This window comes from Prionailurus viverrinus, chromosome A1 (assembly GCF_022837055.1).
Source record: "Prionailurus viverrinus isolate Anna chromosome A1, UM_Priviv_1.0, whole genome shotgun sequence".
Taxonomy (NCBI): Eukaryota; Metazoa; Chordata; class Mammalia; order Carnivora; family Felidae; genus Prionailurus; species Prionailurus viverrinus.
Window position 1 is genome coordinate 212,728,418 of NC_062561.1, and position 22,320 is coordinate 212,750,737.

The window sequence follows — 22,320 nt, forward strand, 5'->3', positions numbered from 1 at the left end:
ATCCACAGCAGCTCAAGGTTTTGTTTTTTAAGTTTTTAACTGAAGTATAGTTGACACATCAGTTTATACACTTAAGTATAGTTGTTACATTAGTTTCAGGTGTATAACATAGTGATTGGACAAGTCTATACCTTATGCTGTGCTCACTGTAAGTGAAACTACCATCTGTCACCATACAATATTACAATGCCATTGACTATATTCCCTATGCTGTGCCTTTCATCCTCGTGAAGTAACTGAGAGCCTATATACCTCCCTCTGCCCTTCACCATTTTGCTCATTCCCCACCCCTCTCCCATCTGGCAACCATCAGTTTGTATTCTGTATTTAGGGGTATATTCCTCCTTTTTTTGTTTGTTTGTTTGTTAATTTGTTGTTTTCTTTAGATTCCACATAAAAGTGAAATCATATTGTGTTTGTCTTCCCCTGTGTGAATTATTTCACTGAGCGTCATACCTTCTAGGTCCATCACCAGAACTCAAGGTTTTTAAAGCCTTGAAAAACTGGCTTTAAAAAGTGTCACCTGGAAACCTTCAAGCTTCCCTTTCTCACAAGACTTTTAGAGTAGGACTAGGGTCACCAGTGTTTCAAGGATCTCAAGGAAAAGGGTATTTTGCTTGCAAAACTATCCTCTGTGAAGTCTGATTTTCCAACATGGATCTGCACTGCCAACTGTCCTGGCTGTGGCAGGTGTTCATCAGCTAAATCAAGAGGAGAGTGGGGGCATTTATGCAGATAATCCCAAGTCAGCGCTCACCCCCTCCCTCAGAAAATGGAAAGAAGCTTTCCTGATGAAGCAAGGAGTCTTTCCATTTAAAAAGAATTAATGGATCTTCTATGACTTATGCCACGATCAGATATTCCCAGGACAAAGCATTTGGTGAGCTGGACACCATTCAGCTAGTTCCTTCAGTTTTCTAGTGAACTTTGCTTCTGTAATTATGGCCACAGTTTTGAAAATAAAGTGGTGTTGATAGAGTTGAGACTTCAGGGATCAGAATGCCTCTGAAGAATAGTACCATATTCGTTTGTAGAATAATGATCCCACAGAGGTCACTTCCCTATCAGTAATCTGTGGTCATGCTGAAGGGACATCCAGACCATCTAGATTATCCCTTTGCAACCAGCATCAGGCCTCTGTGGGACCAAATAATTTCAGAGCTGTATTATACTAGGAGACAAGAGCAGGATAGCAAGGCCCCTACAAGAGTTAAATCACTTTCTAGGGTTACACAGGGAGCTAGACATGAAGCCAGGATGAGAATTGGTGGCTCTCTCATTGCATCATTATGTTCTCTGATGGCTTGCAAGGGAGAATATAATCCAAGCCTTGGAAGGTAGGTGGAGGTAAGCAAATTATTTTTGTAAGGGGCTGGATAGTAAATGATTTTGACTTCACAGGCCATATGATCTTTGTGGCAACTATCCAACTCCGTTATTGTAGCCAAGTACATAATGAAATTTGTGTGGCTTTGTGTCAATAAAGCTTTATTAATGAACACTGAAATATGAATTTCACATTTATCAAATGTCACAAAATACTGTTTCATCTTGGATTTTTTTTCAATTATTTAAAAATGTGAGAAACATTCTCAGCTCATGGGGGGCTGGTTTTGGCCTGGGCCAGGCATGTGCCTACTCCTATTGTAGAGTGACATATCTCAGCCCATGAGAGAACTGATTCTTTGTCTTGGGTCATACCCATCCCCTATGGCTCCATTCCATACCTCGGAGCTTCAGATCTCACTCATTTGTCCTCTGCAGAGGTGCTGTCACATTAGACTGTGAAGTTAGATCACTTACATTTCATCTCTGAATGCCTTATTTAATAAAAGTCATCCTAGGTTACAGGACTTACTCAGAAAAGGACGTAGAGGAAGAATTCCTTCTGGTAAACACAGACTTGACCACAAATGCCAGTTATATTGTCAGTGAGTGTTGGTGGTTTGGATCACACTTAATAACATCAGACAAAAGGGATTGTGAATGTTGCCTGTTAACATGGCGTTAGTGGAAAATACAGAAAATGCCCAAAACTCCTTGCTGACATTGCTGACTGCATGTTTACATTGAAAGGAAATATTTGGGTTTGTATGTAAATAACTGCCTCTAGAAATCTGCCACATTCCCTGGGTTGGTTGGAATTCTACTGTCCCATTCTTTAGACGTGCCTGGTTTGTTTGCTCGCTTAACATAACAGTCAAATGTTTTCTTAAAATCCAAGGGCTTTCTCTGTTGCTGACACTGTTTGTTGGTATCAGAAGGATGGACAGCCCTCTAGGAACACTAGTTTTTTTCTGGATTGAGAACAAGCAGATGCAGGTCTGTGGTTTTTCGGACTTGGATGAGGGCCATAGGTCTAAATTAAGGGAATAATGCCTTTTGCTCAGTTTCCTTTCTTGACTGGAGTGTCCTTACAGGAAAAGACTGAGTCATGAAGGTTTTCTGGAAGCCAAGAGAAGGCTAAGACATGTCACATCAGTTAGTTGCCACAGTGGTGGCTTTTGGCTGGAGCCACCACAAATGAAGGGCTCCAGATGGGTCACTAGAGCTATAATCCAGACCCCTGCCTTGAGATATAAGGCCCTGAGAGCCACTAACTCTTACTGTTCTTGCACTTTTGTCACACATGACACTACCTCATGAGAATTACAGATACTGATACAATGTTGCCTGTTGGGATATTTATGGTCATCAAGACTTTTTGGTTGCAAGGAATGGAACCCAACTCAGACTGACTGTACAAATATAAACACATAAAAAAAATAAGTACCATTCACTCAAAAGTCTGAAAAAAACTATGGGTTGATCTTTAGTCATAATTGCTTCCAGTATTTAAGGAGCAAATATCATCTCTCCTTTCCTTTTTTTTGTCTTTATCTCTGCGTTCATCTGTGTTGCCTTCATCTTCTGACAGACTTTCTCCATGTGGATGGAAAGCTGGATGCTGGCATTTCCGGACTCATAGCGTCCTTACAACTCACAGTCTCAAAAGGAAAGAGCCTCTCTCCCAGCATCTATTTCTGTCTCTGTGAAAAAACCTCACTTGTCCTTGCTTCAGTAATATGCTCACCCTTGGACTTAACAACGAGTATCAATGAATACTCTGGCTAGTGTAGGCCACACGTTCTCCTGTCTGGTCTTACCAGAATCATGTGGAGTGAGGAGGAGGAAGTTTTGATGAAAGAATGTGGGACAAACACAAAATGAAAAGCAATGCACTACACTAGTAAATTATTTGTTTGCATTTAGTAAAAATATGGTTTTCATAAGGAGTAAGCAAATCAGAAGCCACCTGGTGAATCTTTGTTCTTTTTCCATTCCCTGGTCTTCTTTGTTCTTTCACTGAGCTATGGGCTGAAGTAATACAAATGAAAAACACCCGATCTCGCTGTCAGTACTATCATGGTCTAGTTCAGGAGAGCAGCACATAAATGGCAACATGCAAGTTATTGCAGTAGGCTGTGATATTTGCTCAAGGTGCTGCTAATCCACTCACTGTGGGCCAAAGATGACAGGTATAAAAGAGTTCATCTTCCTCTGCTATTGTGAGGATTTAGATAGTGCACAGGCTCGGATGCCAATGCTATAATTACTGCCTTACAGAAGCCTGCCTTAATTCTGATGAAAGGATCATCATTTTCAGCACAACCCTCTGAATTCCCAGAGTGGAAAGCTAGCAAATATATGGCTTGCAGAGGGAGCCTCATACCATGGCCAGGACATAGCAAGAAAGTAATACATTTTTAATTAATGTTTAAGGGGAAATTAATCAGTAGATTCCTCAGCTGGGAAGGAGACATTAGAATACACAAAAAAAAGTATTTTTCGAGGCATCTGGTGGTTCAGTCAGTTAAGTGTCCGACTTCAGCTCAGGTCATGATCTGGCGGTTCATGAGTTGAAGCCCTGCATCGGGCCCTGTGCTGACAGCTCACAGCCTGGAGCCTGATTCGGATTCTGTGTCTCCCTCTCTCTCTCTGCCACACCCCTCCCCACCACCACCACCACCACCACCCCACCCCCCCCGCTCACACTCTGTCTCTCTCAAAAATAAATAAAAGTAAAAAAATTTCTTTTAAGTATTTTTCAAGGTTCCCTTTAAAAATTGCCAAAACTTACCAAAAGCGATATTCAGATAGGAAGACAGATGACTTTTCAAGAAGAGATATTGTAATCTCTAGGGAAAAAGAGAATATAATCCTCGGGATTTCACTGCTTTGGTTCTTTCTTCACCTTCTTCAGGCTTTCACATGGCTCTCAAAGATGAGGCTATGTGTGCTCAAAATTGAAGCCTGAGGGTTTTGGAATCCCTGACTCCCAGGAGTAAAATAAGATGTTTGGATGAATGGGGGCCCACAATCCTGTCCAATGTAGATATGCTGTGATCCTGTGCCCAATTTTCTGATCTATATTCTGAGCTTACATTGGATGTGGCATAAGCAACCCACTAAGAACCACCAAGCTCTGCTCTGTTAAGGCTTGAAGAGAAGTCCTCTCCCTGATGAGACAGCTCATCAACCAGGAAATGGTTAGTCAGACCAGCTATGATAGCATCTGCACCTCAGCCCCCCTGAAGTGTCCACAAAGTTCTCCCCAAATCCATGCCATGCATAGGAAGTCAAGAAGATACTGTATTGATAAAAATTTGCACTGCCAGTGAGAGTTCGGGCCCCATACTTGGGGAAGAAGTGCATATTTCAGATCCAAGATACTGCCCTCAGCCCAGCTACATGAAGTTCTATTTACAAAAGGGTAAAGGAATTGATGTTCTCAATACTGAGGAAAGCTGAGTCCAATCTACCTTAGATATCATTTCTTTTACACCAAAAACTCAATCAATAGATCATTGTCCCTGGATAACTGTTGTATTTTTTTCCAAGTTAAGGTTGTCTGTAAACACGGTGAATGTGGTAACTACATTTTATTTTAGGTTTTCATTTCCAGTAAGAGCACATATCAGGCTTTCAATACATATTTGTAAAATGATGGATGGATGGATGGATGGATGGATGGATGCTATGTATGGAACTCACTTAGGGAGGCAAAGTTTGAACAGGTGGTGCAGAAGATTTGTAGTGCTATATAGTTTAACAAGCAAATCTGGCATGGAAAAACTTGAGAGATTTGAAACAATAGGTCTCCTTTGAATCTAGAGAAGACTTATTTCCAAAGTCTAGTCCAACGGGCTGTGACTCAAAACAAAAGCTTTAAAGGACCGTTTGCAGGAGAATAACATACTGTATTGATGTATCCAGGGACAGGACCCTCAGGCAGAACATTTCTCAGACTATTACATAGAACATGATATTGGCTTTTAATTAGGAGCTAGATCAGAGATGTAATGAGACCTCCCAGGAGAAAGAGGATAATCACAAGACTTGAGGAAGCTATGGTGAAAATCAGTAAATTAGTGCCATATAGGCATCTAATTCTTCCATATCTTATCCCACAGTCCACATGGCACTCCCAAGAATGAAGCATTAATAGCATTAACTCAATGAAGACAGTTATGAATAAACCAAAGATTGGGCAACAGCTGCAAAATCCTGGTTTTCACCCAATTTTCTACTTCTGCTCCAAAGAGCAGGCTATTTTATGGACCGGTGATAATTGCCCCACCTCTACCCTGAATCACTGTGGGTAAGTAACCCTTCTTGGACACATCTGATTAGTAGAAAATATTTATTCTCCTTCCAAATATTTTCAGTCCAAGCACCGTGTTTATATGAATTTCTCTAACTGGTCTACACCATCTCTACCTTTCCAAGCTAAACAAATTGAGTAAATAAATTCCAATTGCTAAAAGAGAAATTTTACCATACTCTAAGTTTTCTAGTCAACTCAGTGCTCTCTTGAGTTTAAAAATCAGCCAACCAGGCAGATGCAATAGAAAGCCTTGCATCCTAAATCTTCTGGATCTAATGTTTGGAATTTGACTATCCAAAGACATTATGGTAGAGATAACAAGAACTTTGAAGTTGGAGAGATCTGTGGGCACATTCTCTATCTCCTACTTGGAAGTAGTGTGACCTCCATGAAGTTATTTCAACCCTCTGAGACTACACTGTAAAATGGAAAGAATAGTAGGATTTTTTTTATAGCAGGCCCATAGGGTTAGTTAGATTTAAATGGCATAACACATGTAAAATGGTAGGTGCTCATTAGAGGATAGCCATCCACCACTCATCCATTCAACAAATGTTTATTGAGTATCTACCATGTGCTAAGGGCTGTTCTTAGTGCTAGGAAAATAGCAATGAACAACACTGTCAATAGAACTTACATTCTCTATGTAGAAGATAAACTAAACAAATATATGTCAGATGGTGATAAGTACTAGAAGATAAATAAAAAGAAAGGAGGGGTATTATGGAATGTCCATGGGAAAAGAAGCAATTGCAAATAGAGCAGTCATGGAAGGGTAGGCACACCTTTAGTATTTGCAGGGCTTGGGGGAAAAACACAGGTGAAGGAACACCTATGATATGTCTAACATTTGATCAATAATGAAATCAATTATAGATTGTCATTCCACCTTGACCACATACCTTCGTTGCATCTTGCTCAAGATCTTGGTCAAATTTGGAGTGTTAAAATCCTCAGAGCTCTGCACTAGAATCTGAAGTATCCTGCCTCTAGCCAGTGTCCCTCCCCATTCCCACCTGTTCTCTTCTCACCTCAGCAAGATCCTCTACCATGAGGGCTCTCAAAAACATGTGTGTGGATGCTCCAGCCCACAAGTCCAAGTTACACACACACACACACACACACACACACACACACACACACCATTAATAGCTGCTTCTTCTCAGCTCTCCTCTCAGGCCTTGGAACATGCCTACCAGCAGCATGGTCTTGGAAGTGTGGTTGGGCTACTGGGGCAGGGAACTCTGGGTATTCAGAACGTTATGTAGGAGTGGGGAGAGGGAGGGAGCTCTCCATGGGCACCTCACTTTAGCCCTGCATATTCCTTGCCCCTCTGGGAAGGGATGAATGAGAGCAGTGCCCTCTAAAGTGAGAGATCGGGGCAGTTGCCCTTCCTGCCTGGGGTAAAGGAAAGAGCTGGTGAAGAATCCACTGTTATGGTAATTTTGAGCAATGACCCAAAGGCATTGAGAGAGTAATCCATGGAGGATATTTGGGGAAAGAGTATCATGAACAGTAGAAGTGGCAAGTGCAAAGCCCTGAAGTAGGAACATGTGTGGTGTGTTCCAGGAGCATTGAGGAGACCAGAGAAGCTGGAGTGGCTCAAGTGAGGGGATTGGTGATTTCAGAGAGGTGTCTAGAGGTCAGATCCTGAAGAGTCTTGTAGGTTCTTATGATGACTTGGACTCTGATTTAAGCAAGATGGGAAGCCATTGGCAATTTGAATAGGAAGTGGTAGGATCTAAGTTATGCTTTAAAAGAATCATACTGGCTGGTGCTGGAAACAACTGCAAGAGGCAAGGAGAGAGGCAGGGAGACCAGCCAGCCGGCTAATGCAAGTATCCAGGCAAATGGCGATAGGTTAAACCAAAGTGGTGTCCATGGGGGAAGTGAGAGGTTTCAGTTTTAAATCTCATTTAAAGGTAAAGTTAACTGGATTTGCCAGTGGGTTGCATGTGGAGTAGAAAGGGAGAAGAGTCAAGGATGATTCCAAGGCTTTTGGGTTTGAGCAACTGGAGATGAAGCCAAAAGTTTTATTTGCTTTGCTTTTTCGTAACATAGGAGTGAACATAATTATAAACTATATTACTGGTGGCAGCCAATACAAAGCCTCTGGATGATTTGAAGTACAACAAAAACCAAATGTAGTAATAAAAAGAGAGCTAAGCGTGTATTGTCCTGCCTATATAAGCAATGTGTAAATCTGCACAAGTGTATTTTTTTTGTACACTAGTATTCACAGGTGGACAGAACTGTTTTCCAAATCACAAATCTCTTTGTTTGAACTTCATTCTGTGCCTTTAATTAAAAAGGCAGTACCTAAAATTATTGTGGTAGAGAGGCATGAATGCTTGGTCCTGCCATCAGTCCTGGGTGCGGCCCTTCCTAGCTGTGGAGTCTCTAGCAAGACCTTTAATTCTTTGAAGATTCAGTTCCCACATCTTAAAAATGTGGATGACATTTGGGGCGCCTGGGTGGCTCAGTTGATTAAGCGTCTGATTTTTTTTTTTTTTTAAATTTTTTTTTTTCCAACGTTTATTTATTTTTGGGACAGAGAGAGACAGAGCATGAACGGGGGAGGGGCAGAGAGAGAGGGAGACACAGAATCGGAAACAGGCTCCAGGCTCTGAGCCATCAGCCCAGAGCCCGACGCGGGGCTCGAACTCCCGGACCGCGAGATCGTGACCTGGCTGAAGTCGGACGCTTAACCGACTGCGCCACCCAGGCGCCCCAAGCGTCTGATTTTTAATTTCGGCTCAGGTGATGATCTCACCGTTCGTGAGTTCGAGCGCCACAATGGGCTCTGTGCTGATGGTGCAGAGCCTGCTTGGGATTCTCTGTCTTCCTCTCTCTCTGCCCCACCCCTGCTCATTCTCTCTCACTCTTCTCACTCTCTCTCTCAAAATAAATAAATAAACATTTTTTTTTTACTGTGGGTGACAGTTGCCAATTTCGTCAATTCTGAAACAGCATCCAGATCCCAGGTGTCATTAAATACTAATGGCATCCATTTAAGCCAAAGTTTAAACAAATATTTGGTCTTCCCCTTTTATAGTTTATATTCTTGTTTATTGTTCTTCCAGCAAGGAATATGAATAGTTAATAATGGGAGGTTTTTTTTAGCTGTGATTTATATGATCAAAGAAGTAAAGCCAGTTAGCTCAATTGGTCATATTCTGAAATCAGTGAGGTACTCTTTTTGTGTGTGTTCACAAATTAGCTTCCCTCTGTTTCTTGGCCACACACTTCACCTGGGCTTCACAAATGAGTAGAATTAGTTACAATGTGAATCAGACAAAAGAGTGTAAATCCATCACTCCTGTTGAGAAAACAGCTCAAAAAACAAGCATCCCTGCTGGTAGCAATATTTTCTTCATATTTGAACCATGCAACCTTGAATCACCTGTGATGATGACAAAGAATAAATAAATACATACGTGAATAAGTAAAATATAGGAAGGACAGCATGAGATTAACTAACTATAAAATTTAAAATGTCTCAGGAAGGGGCTCCTGGGTGGCTTAGTCTATTAAGCATCTGACTCTTGATTTCAGTTCAGGTCATGATCTCATAATTGTGAGATTGAGCCCCATGTCGGGCTCCACAGTGAGCATGGAGCCTGCTTAGATATTCTCTCTCTCTCTCTCTCTCTCTCTCTCTCTCTCTCCCTCCCTCCCTCTCCCTTGGCCCCTTCCCTGCTCGCATGTGTGCATGTATGTGCTCTCTCTCAAAAAAAAAGGTAATAATAATAATAGAGTAAATAAAAACTAAAAAAGTAAAATGTCTCAGGAAGTATTTAGGGAGTAAATTGGTTGAGATAATATTTTCATAGCCTCCAAGAGTTTCTACACCTTAAATTGTTTGAGCTTCCAGGTTTAGCCCTCAGAATCTTTGCTCCCTCAAATGCAAACCAAGAAGTTGGACACTTTTACTTCAAAGAGGTCTTCCAGCTTAAGAAATCTGTAATTCTATGAATCTTCTTCCTGGAAACTGTTCCTTCCACTTGGCACAGTAAATATATTCACGTATATTTTATTTAATCCTAAACTTCAGAATCCAATTCGGTGAACTGTCATTACTTGAAGGTGTCAGCAAATCCTCTAGCATCTGAAAAAATTATTATCAAAACCAATTAAGGGACTTGTCAACCCCATGTGATTGATTTTGAAATCTGTCAGCAGGGCTGTCTCTGGAGGCAAGGAACCTCATCCACAGGCTTTGCTGTGGGTAAATCAAGCTGGGATGACACCTGGGATTTGGATACTGCTTCAGACTTAACCAAATGGGTGGTCATCATCTGCAGGTCCGGGGGACTACACAAGGACAAGGCAACTGGCTTCCTGGAACCTTGCAGAAATAATAGTGTGTGTGTGTGTGTGTGTGTGTGTGTGTGTGTGTGTGTGTATAATGGGGTAGAAGGATGGGGGGCAGCTGGCAGTGACATGAGGGAACAATGGGAAGGGGAAAGACGATCACAAAAACAGCACCCCACCCTGAGCAAATGAAATAATTTCTTAGAATGCAACACTGGCCATGCCTGTGAATAATTGGCTTGCAAAGCACTTCCTTCATTTGTTTGTTATATAAAAATGATCATTTCAGTGCTGATGATGAAAGCCCAGAAGGAAATTATGGCTTACTGGTTAGTTTTGCATATGGCTTTGGTGTAGAATAAAGCTTCATACATGGGGTTCTAAATCTCTGACCCACAGACCTGAACAAGCAGATTTGAGACTGGTTGTTATGTAACTTTTGAGAGAGGAATTCTCTGATGAGTTGGCCTCAGGAGCAAAATGAAGGGCAAAACTAGGGGACAATCCAAAGCCTTTGCCTAAGTCTAAATCACAGTTCTCTCGGCAAATTACCAAGAGGCCCAGAACTCCAAACACTACGCATATGGCTTTTGTTGGAGAGATTGCCAGCATTTATCTTTCTTATTAAAATATGATAATGACAACCACCCTTTATTAAGTGCTCATAAAATAGCAGGCATTTTATACACATGACTACCCATCCTCAAAATAATCCTTCAAAATGGCTATTATTCTTCCCATTTTAAAAATAAAGAAACGGAGATATCGAACAGTTATTAGCTAGTGGCACCTGGGTGGCTCGGTTGGTTGAGCATCCAACTTTGGCTCAGGTCGTGATCTTGTGGTTCATGGGTTCAATCCCAGCATTGGGCTCTGTGCTGACAGCTCAGAGTCTGGAGCCTGCTCTGGATTCTGTCTGTCTGTCTGTCTCTCTCTCTCTCAAGATAAATAAGCATTAAAGAAAAAATTTTTTAGAGAAAAGTTATTAGCTCAAAGCCAAACAGCAAGTTAACAGAGGTGCTGTAATTTAATTCTGGGCCTTGCCAGTAGCAAGTTCTATGCCCTTTTCAATACCCTAGCTTGCCTCTGTCCAACTGTCTCATACTTGGCAAATGTCCCCATCACCCTAGTGTGTGGGTCCTTATACATGTCTGTCCATTCTGTCTGTCTCAGTGTTGTGAGTGAGATATGAATGACAGGACATCATTATATGCTTCATTGTCTTCAGTGTATAGCTGCTTCCTTGTTCTGGATCGGTTTTCTCCTTTGTTGGAATATTTATTTTGCCTTCTCTGCAAACTAAAAATATAAATTTTATGTTTTTTCTGGGATACATCTCTCCCAACACATTATGAATAGTGAAAATTGGCTTCAAATGTTTAATTAAGCTGTGAAACAGACCTTGCTCAGACAATACTTGCATTAGTGTGGATTCATGGTGTCTGCCCCTGGAGCTGGAGAACCTTCAGATTAAGCTAATCAGTACTGTTGTTGTGTGCAGTATTGGCAATTTTATTCCATGCTTTTCCATTCCTGGCATCTGTGCTTGTAAATATAATGTGATATGAACTCCTAAGTTGTTCTAGTGGTTATGTTAAAATTTTCTGTGCTAATAATTTGGAGGGGAGGAGCAACATTCACTGAGAAGTGTCCCAACCTACATGGCAATATCAGAAGCTTGCATCTAACATAGTGTAATGGCTCGGGGCGCTTGGGTGGCTCAGTTGGTTAAGCGTCCGACTTCAGCTCAGATCATGATCTCACAGTTCGTGATTTCGTGCCAACAGCTCAGAGCCTGGAGCCTGCTTTGGATTCTGTGTCTCCCTCTCTCTCTGCCCCTCCCATGCTCATATTCTGTCTCTCTCTCTCTCTCTCTCTCTCTTAGAAATAAACAAACATTAAAAAAATTAACATACTAATAGCTTAGGTGCTAACTAGTTCTGAAGTATCAGTCATTCCAAAATTTGAGTTTCCCAGTTTTCTCCATAGCATTTTATCATGTGTAAATATTTTCCAATATACCATTTGTTTTCTTGAGGTACAGAAAGATATAGTTATTTGCAGAATAAATATCCCCTGGATGAAACAATAAAAATTACTGTGCACCAGTAAATTAAGTTTATTAAGCCTTGCATAAATGAATGAGGTGCCAGGAATGTGGTTTATAGTTAAGGAGAATAGATCACACATATTAAGGCTGTATAACTTCCTCATTATGGTGGTATCATACAGGGCTCTACTACCAAAAACTGAAAATGTTATCTTTTATTTTGTCACTTACATTTCTTGGCTTTCAAAAAAACACCTTTGTATTAAAATGGGCTAAATTATGGTGTGGCAACAAACAAATTCCATCAGTATGTTGCAGTTACCAATTGCTCTATGACAAACTGTCCTAACTTAGTGCTGTAGAATAACAATATATTACTGTGCTCGCAAATTCTATGGGTCAGGAAATCTGACACGACATAGTGGTGATGTCTTGTCTTTGCTGCATAATAGGTGGGGTGTTAGTTGCGGAGCACTCAAAAAGCTGGGGGGCCAAAATCATCTGGAAGTTTCTTCGCTCACATGTGTGGTGCCTGGCTAGGATAACTCAGACTAGCTGGGACTCTTCACAAGAGCACCTATGCGTGAACTCTCTGTGGGACTTGGGCTCTGTGATGGCTGGATTCTGAGAGGGAGCATGCAGACAGCAAGTGTTCCAAGAGAGTTAGTACTGCAGGAGCAACTTTCTGGCCTTTTGGGGGCCAGTCTCAGTAGTCATGAAGTATCACTTCCCTCACTCAGATGAAAGAGGAGGAGAAATAGAGTCTACTTTCTGATGGGAGAAGGGCAAATTCACACTGAAGACGAGCATGTTGGATAGGTGATGCTGTGGGCCCTCTTGATCATCTTTGGAATCTGCCATCTGCCATGCGTTGGCTTACAACAACCAGGACCTATGTCTTGTTCAAAGTCTGCTGTGGCTCCAGGCAGTTCTCCAGAGTGGATTGTTGGCTTAGCAATCCTGGCTGCTGCTTCCATCCCACAGCTCCTCCATATCATTCATGATTCCACAACCATTGCCGCAGGGGAAGAGCGGCATGGACGATCACACACCAGTTTTCAGATACACCACCTGGAAGAGACATCTTAAGTCACTTCTACTCACATTTCATGGCTCACACAACCATGCCTGCATTCATTGGAGCAAGCACATGTGGCCTTCTTGTGTGCCCACAAAGAAAATAGAGCTAGAAATGCTGGCAAATGGCAATGGTGTATCACAGCTTTAGAGATACTGCCTGAATGGTGAAATCCTGTAATTCTCATCAGTGCTGGTTTCTGTACTTTATCAAATTAGCTCATTCATTCCTTTATCCATCTAACAAATATGTATCCAATGCCTACTACGTGTGACACATCACTAGTTAGTTCCTGGAAAGAATTCAGCTGCTTTCAAAAAGCATATAATTTTACTCCAGAAAACCAATTGAAATTTCAGTTGCTTTGTCATTGACTCCTTTGGCAGGGGGTCCCTCTCAGATCCTACACTTTCCTGTCCACTCCAAGGAATATGAAATAAGAATGTTTTCTCTCCTTGCCTCCCAGGATACTGATTTCATTATTTTCATACACTATTGTAGTCAAAACCCTTTTTATTTCAGTATTCATCACCTATCTTCCCGTTTACAGGCCTTAATGTCACAGCAGACCATTGGGGATGCAGCTCTAATTCTAGAAAACGCAGATGTGGCTATTTAATTAGACACTGCCATGGCAATAAACCGTGTGATAAATTAAATGGCTTTAATCCAGTTTAGAGTAATCATGCATTCATTAGTCTGACAGCCTGATTCCATTTGTTGTTGTTTTAAAACAAAATTAGGATAGCAAGGCTACAAACTGTGGATAAGTCTGGACAGAAGTCTCCTATTTTTAAAAAACAGAGCTTATAACTACATTTCAACAATGAAAGGAACGAAAACCAGCAGGAGCTCTGTTTGGGCCAGTTTGTGTCTCAGTCTTCAATTAGAAAATTGTGTTTCTAATGGGAAACCATAGGACAATCCTCACTCCCTGGTGAGAAAGAATGAAGAGGAAGAAATGAGCTCTGTGATAGACTGAAGTAATGACACTGTGTTTTTGTCTGGGTAGCTGTCTTCCTAAGTGACTTTGGGTGTGTAGAAAATCACTCTTAGCCTTGCTTTATCCATGCACCAAATCATACTATGGAATCTCCCACTGGAATATTCTAAATTATTAAAAACTTAGCACAAGTTCTTATTTAAAAGCAAATGATAGGAAGTATAAACAATGGAAATCATTGGAGGTACACACTAAAGATAACTTCAAGATGTGTTTAAGTAAATATATAGCTGGTAAAATTAAAATTCAGGACTGATAAAGCTCTTCTTGACCTTCAAAGTGTACCTCTTAAAAACTGAGAATAAACGGAGGGTTGATGAAGGGTGGGAGGGAGGGGAAAGTGGGTGATGGGCATGGAGGAAGGCCCCTGTTGGGATGAGCACTGGGTGTTGTATGGAAACCAATTTGACAATAAATTTCATATTAAAAAAAAGAAAGAAAAATGGTGGAAATGGAAAAACATTACATTAAAAAAACAAAACAAAGGGTACCTATAGTGACAAGAACCTTGTGAGAAATTGTATAAGAAACTTAGTGGTCTGCTGAGTTTATCCCAGTATCCTATGTGTATGCAGGCCAAAACTGGATATTTATAGGATTATTGTCATAGCTTTTCATTTGCTACGGCTAGTTATATGGCTTCCTTAGGTCTTCTAAACTAGGTCAACCAGTCAGCCCTCAGGTCTCGCATACCATATTTTGCTGAGCCAAAAGGAACAAAGGGAGATATTATCGAAAACCACAAGCAAAACTGTCAATAGATACTCTGATGATAACTTTAACTTTTAATGAAACTTCAGGTCTTTTAAGGTCACTAAGATGTAAACTAAGCTGGACAATGATTATACTTAAAGGGAAGTGACTAAGCAGCACAACATTTTGAATTCCAAGAATTTTCGTTACATCATGGTAGGTAAATATCACCAACTTCACTTATTTGGTGCTTTGGAGTCTAAAACACTGTTTGGAGACTAAAGGGCCCCGAAATTGTACTTTTCAAGTTCACCTTCTGTCATTCTAAAACTTTTGAAGTCTTACCAGTCCTTAAAAACTAAAGAAACTCTGTATGTATGCTTATTTTTTAAGGATATGTCCTGAATCTTTAAAATTCTACATGTGTATGTACTTTTTAAATCCCCAAACATACATGCTGCCTATAATTTATTTCTTTTCCATGCTTAAGTACAAGTAATAGTATTTTTAAATTTGAAACTAGGAATTAATTCCATTATTTGGCAATATTAAATTCCTTTAAAATGTTAATTTAAAGAATTTTCTTTTTAAAAATCAAGGTTTGAACTAAATAGCTTCTAAAATCTCTCCCTTCTGTGAGAGAAGGAAAGGAACTAGTATTTGGGGAGCATGTACTATGTGCCCTATGCTTACATGCAGTATGTTATTTATTCCCCACAGCAACCCCATCAGGTAAATGTTACTATTCTTCTCTTACACATGAAAAACCCAACTTCCTAAAATTAAAGTTTGTCCAAACTGACATGAGCGATCAGCAGTGAAGGTGAACTTCCACTCCAAGTCTGTCCAGCATCCAAGCCCATGCACTGTCTCCCGTCCTCACCCCATCTCAGTTCACATGGTATTTAGCAGTAGACAATCACTATCTACCCCACTTAACATTCAGCATTTCTTTTTTTCTTTTTTCATCAAGAGAGGCTAGAGCCAAGCCCTCTACTCCCTTTACCGACATCATAAAGTTTCACTAATTCCTAACAAACATACAAACATACCAACAACAAAAACCCACGCCCTGGAAATTCAGGCCAAATTGAATGGCTAGAATATTATTAGTTTGTATAGGATAGTTGATCCACATCCAAACATTGCTAACACAAAGTGAAGTTGAAATTAAAGCGATTTTCTAAATAATTAAGGTCAAAATAACTGCTATTAAGGAAAAGACAATTTCACATATTTAAGACAGTGAGTTATAAAATTTTCCAACTAAAGTAGTGCTATATACTTAGAGAATTTAGTCAAAACACCTTTCCAAGTTTATTCCTTTAAAAATGAGTGGAAATAATTGCACCAAGAAGCATAAAATACCTAGGAATAAATCTAGCCAAAGATGTAAAAGATCTGTATGCTGAAAACTATAGAAAGCTTATGAAGGAAATTGAAGAAGACATAAAGAAATGGAAAAACATTCCGTGCTCATGGATTGGAAGAATAAATATTGTCAAAATGTCAATACTACCCAAAGCTATCTACACATTCAATGCAATCCCAATCAAAATTGCACGAGCATTCTTCTCAAAACTAGAACAAGCAATCCTAAAATTCATATGGAACCACCAAAGGCCCCGAGTAGCCAAAGTAATTTTGAAGAAGAAGACCAAAGCAGGAGGCATCACAATCCCAGACTTTAGCCTCTACTACAAAGCTGTCATCATCAAGACAGCATGGTATTGGCACAAAAACAGACACATAGACCAATGAAATAGGATAGAAACCCCAGAACTAGACCCACAAACGTATGGCCAACTCATCTTTGACAAAGCAGGAAAGAATATCCAATGGAAAAAAGACAGTCTCTTTAACAAATGGTGCTGGGAGAACTGGACAGCAACATGCAGAAGGTTGAAACTAGACCACTTTCTCACACCATTCACAAAAATAAACTCAAAATGGATAAAGGACCTGAATGTGAGACAGGAAACCATCAAAACCCTAGAGGAGAAAGCAGGAAAAGACCTCTCTGACCTCAGCCATAGCAATTTCTTACTTGACACATCCCTAAAGGCAAGGGAATTAAAAGCAAAAATGAACTACTGGGACCGTATAAAGATAAAAAGCTTCTGCACAGCAAAGGAAACAACCAACAAAACTAAAAGGTAACCAACGGAATGGGAAAAGATATTTGCAAATGACATATTGGACAAAGGGCTAGTATCCAAAATCTATAAAGAGCTCACCAAACTCCACACCCGAAAAACAAATAATCCAGTGAAGAAATGGGCAGAAAACATGAATAGACACTTCTCTAAAGAAGACATCCAGATGGCCAACAGGCACATGAAAAGATGCTTAACGTCGCTCCTCATCAGGGAAATACAAATCAAAACCACACTCAGATATCACCTCACGCCAGTCAGAGTGGCCAAAATGAACAAATCAGGAGACTATAGATGCTGGCGAGGATGTGGAGAAACAGGAACCCTCTTGCACTGTTGGTGGAATGCAAATTGGTGCAGCCACTCTGGAAAACAGTGTGGAGGTTCCTCAAAAAATTAAAAATAGACCTACCCTATGACTCAGCAATAGCACTGCTAGGAATTTACCCAAGGAATACAGGAGTAGTGATGCATAGGGGCACTTGTACCCCATCGTTTTATAGCAGCACTCTCAACAATAGCCAAATTATGGAAAGAGCCAAAATGTCCATCAATTGATGAATGGATAAAGAAATTGTGGTTTATATACACAATGGAGTACTACGTGGCAATGAGAAAGAATGAAATATTGCCGTTTGTAGCAACATGGATGGAACTGGAGAGTGTTATGCAAGGTGAAATAAGCCATACAGAGAAAGACAGATACCATATGGTTTCACTCTTATGTGGATCCTGAGAAACTAACAGAAACCCATGGGGGAGGGGAAGGAAAAAAAAAAGAGGTTAGAGTGGAAGAGAGCCAAAGCATAGGAGACTCTTGAAAACTGAGAACAACTGAGGGTTGATGGGGGGTGGGAGGGAGGGGAGGGTGGGTGATGGGTATTGAGGAGGGCACCTTTTGGGATGAGCACTGGGTGTTGTATGAAAACCAATTTGACAATAAACTTCATATATTGAAAAAAAATAAAATAAAATGAGTGGAAAAACAAAATTTATGATTGATTCTCTGTTGTTTACTGATCTGTGTTGTAAACATAAAATATATTTGACGTATTTTTCTCATAAAGTTTTATGTTTTAGTATCTTTTTTTTAATTTTTATTTTAATTCCAGTTAGTTAACATACCGTGTTATGTTAGTTTCAAGTTAGTTTCAACACTTCCATACATCACCCTGCGCTCATCACAAGTGCACTCCTTAATCCCCAGGACCTGTTTCACCCATCTCCCCATCCACCTCCCCTCTGGTAACTATCTGTTTGTTCTCTATAGTTAAGAATCTGTTTCTTGGTTTGTCTTCCTCTCTTTTTTTTTTCCCTTTGCTTGTTTGTTTTGTTTCTTAGATTCCACATATGAGTGAAATCATGTGGTATTTATCTTTCTCTGATTGACTTGTTTCACTTAGGATAATACTGTCTAGTTCCATCCATATCGTTGCAAATGGCAACATTTCATTTTTTTATGGGACACTTGGGCTGTTTCCATGGTTTGGCTACTGTCAATAACACTTCTGTAAACATTGGGGTGCATGTATCCTTTTGAATTAGTATCTTTGTATTCTTTGGGTAAATACCTAATAGTGCCATTGTGGATTGCAGGGTAGTTCTATTTTTAACTTTATGAGGAACCCTCATACTATTTTCCCCAGTGGCTGCATCAGTTTGCTTTCCCACCAACAGTACAGGAGGGTTCTTCTCACTCCACATCCTTGTCAATACCCATTGTGTCTTATGTTATTGATTTTAGCCATTTAGACAGTACGAGTTGATATCTCATTGTAGTTTTGATTTGTACTGTCCTGATGATGAGTTATGTTGAGCATCTTTTCATGTATCTGTTGACCATCTGTATGTCTTCTTTGGAAAAATGTCTATTCATGTCTTCTGCCCAGTGTTAATTATATTATTCATTTCTGGTATTGAGGGTTTTTTTTAATGTTTATTTATTTTTGAGACACAGCACGAACAGGGGAGGGGCAGAGAGAGAGGGAGACAGAATTTGAAACAGGCTCTGCACTGTCAGCGCAAAGCCTGACATGGGGCTTGAACCCACGACCTGTGAGATCATGACCTAAGCCAAAGTCAGACACTCAACCAACTGAGCCACCCAGGTGCCCCTGGTGTTGAGTTTTATAAGTTCTTTATATATTTTGGATACTAACCATTTGTCAGATATATCATTTGCAAATATCTTCTCCCAATCCACAGGTTACCTTTTAGTTTTGTTGTTTGTTTCCTTTGCTGTGTGGAAGCTTTTCATTTTGAGGAAGTCCCAATAGTTTATTTTTGCTTTTGCTTCCATTGCCTCAGGAGATATATCTAGAAAGAAGTTGCTACAGCCAATGTCAAAGAGGTTACTGCCTATGTTCTCCTCTAGGATTTTTATGGTTTCAGGTCTCACATTTAGGTCTTTAATCCATTTTGAATTTATTTTTTTGTTTGGTATAAGAAGGTGGTCCAGTTTCATTCTTTTGCATATTGCTGTCCAGTTTTCCCAACACCATTTGTTGAAGAGATTGTCTTTTTCCCATTGGATAGCCTTTACTGCTTTGTCAAAGAATAATTGACTATATAGTTGTGGGTTCATTTCTGGGTTTCCTATTCTGTTCTATTGATCTACATGTCTATTTTCATGTTGGTATCATACTGTTTTGACCACTATAACTTTATAATATAATTCGAAGTCCAGAATTGTGATGCCTCAAGCTTTGCTTTTCTTTTTCAAAATTACTTTGGCTATCTAGGGTCTTTCATGGTTCCATACAAATTTTAGGATTGTTTGTTCTAGGTCTGTGAAAAATGCTGTTGGTATTTTGATAGGGATTTCATTAAAGATTTAGATTGTTTGGGGTAGTGTATACATTTTAACAATATTTGTTCTCCCAGTCCATGAGCACGGAATATATTTCCATTCCTTGGAACCATCTTCAATATCTTTCATCAGCTTTTTACAGTGTCAAGAGTACAGGTCTTCCACCTCTTTGGTTAGGTTTATTCCTAGGTATCTTACTGTTTGTGGTGCAATTGTAAATGGGATTGATTCCTTAATTTCTCTTTCTGATGCTTCATTATTGGTTTATAGAAATGCAACAGATTTCTGTACATTGATTTTGTATCCTGCGACTTTACTGAATTCATGTATCAGTTCTAGTAGTTTTTTTTGTGGAGTCTTTTGGGTTTTCTGTATATAGTATTGTGCCATCTGCAAACAGTGAAAGTTTTACTTCTTCCTTGCCTATTTGGATACCTTTCGTTTCTTTTTGCTGTCTGACTGTTGTGGCTGGGACTCCCAGTGCTATGTTAAATAACAGTGGTGAGAGTAGACATCTCTGTCTTGTTCCTGACCGTAAAGGAAAGCTCTCAGTTTTTCCCCCATTAACGATGATATTAGCTGTGGGTTTTTCATGTATGTCCTTTATTATGTTGAGGTATGTTCCCTCTAAACGTACTTTGTTGAGGGTTTTCATCATGAATGGATTTTGTACTTTGTCAAATGCTTTTCCTGCATTTTTTGAAATAATCATATGGTTCTTATCCTTTCTTCTATTAATGTGGTATATTGCATTGACTGATTTGAGAATATTGAACCACTCTTGCAACCCATGTATAAATCCCAGTTTATTGTGGTGAATATTCTTTTAATGTATTGTTGAACTAGGTTTGCCAGGATTTTGTTGAGAATTTTTGCATCCATATTCATCAGGGATATTGGCGTGTAGTTCTCTTTTTTAGTGGAGTCTGTCTGATTTTGGTATCAGATTAATGCTGGCCTGATAGAATGAATTTGAAAGTTTTCCTTCCCTTTCTATTTTTTGGAATATATTGAGAAGAATAGGTATCAACCCTTCTTTAAATGTTTAGTAGAACATGCCTACAAGTGAATACAAAATTTCACTCTTTTTGTATTTGTTGAGACTTGTTTTGTGACCTAATATGTGATCTATTCTGGAGAATGTTCTGTGTGCACTTGAAAAGAATATGTATTCTGCTGTTTAAGGATGGAATGTTCTGAATATGTTAAGTCCATCTGGTCTAGTTTGTCATTCAAAGCCATTGTTTCCTTGTTTATTTTCTATTTAGATGATCTCTCCATTGATGTAAGTGGGATGTTAAAGTCCCCTACTATTTTTGTGTTATTATCAATTAATTCCTTTATGTTGGTTATTAATTGTTTTATATATTTGGGTGCTCTCATGTTGAGTGCACAAATATTTACCATTATTATATCTTCTTGTTGGATTGTCCCCTTTATGATTATATAATTCCCTTATTTGTCTCTTTTTATGGTCTTTGTTTTAAAGTCTAGTAGTATAGTTGACACACAATGTAACATTACTTTCAGGTATACAACATAGTGATTCAATATCTCTATAGGTTATGCTGTGTTCACCACAAGCATAGCCACCATCTATCCCCATACATTACTATTGCAATATCATTGACTATATTCCTTATGCTGTGCTTTTGATTCCCATGTCTGTTTTTTTTTTCTTTTTAGGAGTTAAAATATGTTTCTCCATCTTTTTTCAGGGAAGTCAGTAGTGCTTTGAATGACTTCTGTGTTCTGATTCTTCTAAATTCTTGTTTAAGTTTGCCTCTCTGATTTGAAATTTATCCTTTATTACTGGCCCTGATTTTTACAAAAGGATTTTCCCCCAACTAACCCTGAATAATCATACAATCACAGCTTTTAGCTTTCATGAGTCCCATTACCATTTAGCCTCAGTTAATCACTGTCTCCCAAGACATAGATTCTGATTGTCAGCATCTACTTTGAGTGAAAAATGGTTGAAATGTTTACTCCATTTCATTTCAACACAAGAAAGAACTCTGCTTTTTAAAACTGTGCTTTAATAATTCCTGAAATCAGAATGATAACAGACCTCCATGAACCTGAGAAAGCATTTCATACTTCCAGAAGAGAGGAAAGAAGTGAAGCAATGGTGTTACTCAGGCACAGTTGGAGGAAGTGCCACTAGAGCAAGGAGTAAATGTCAGAGAAAGTGAGTGATGCAGGAACTGGCAGCAGAAAAGTGGGTCTCCTGGGAGCAGGAACATTTGTAAACCTTTCCCAGTTATGGCTGTGCTTTCTAGCTAGGTTAATATAAGGAATTGTGAAACAAAACTATATGAAGAATCAGTGATGTATAGTGAAACAAACGGGACTGACTTTTAATAGCTTGACAGATGGGGTACTGTTGGAAGGAGGGACTGGCATCACTATCCTACTCTTCTCTCCAACATCATTCTCCCTCTGAGTCCCCAGAAGTTTAGAGATAGGAGTAGTGTGTGTGTGTGTGTGTGTGTGTGTGTGTGTGTGTGTGGTGGTGATTGGAGGTTCTTTCCTATTCCCAGGCCATTAGATAGCTCCACTTCCCTCTT

The 22,320-nt window shown here is 39.6% G+C and overlaps 1 protein-coding gene across 1 annotated transcript in view; it reads left to right on the top strand.

The window, feature by feature from the left end:
- Positions 1-22,320, top strand: part of PRLR (prolactin receptor) — a 161,770-nt gene that overhangs the window by 67,856 nt on the left and 71,594 nt on the right. The window contains exon 2 of the mRNA XM_047877544.1: positions 5,454-5,641. The gene's annotated coding sequence lies outside the window, so the exon portion shown is untranslated. The remainder of the gene's footprint in view (positions 1-5,453; positions 5,642-22,320) is intronic.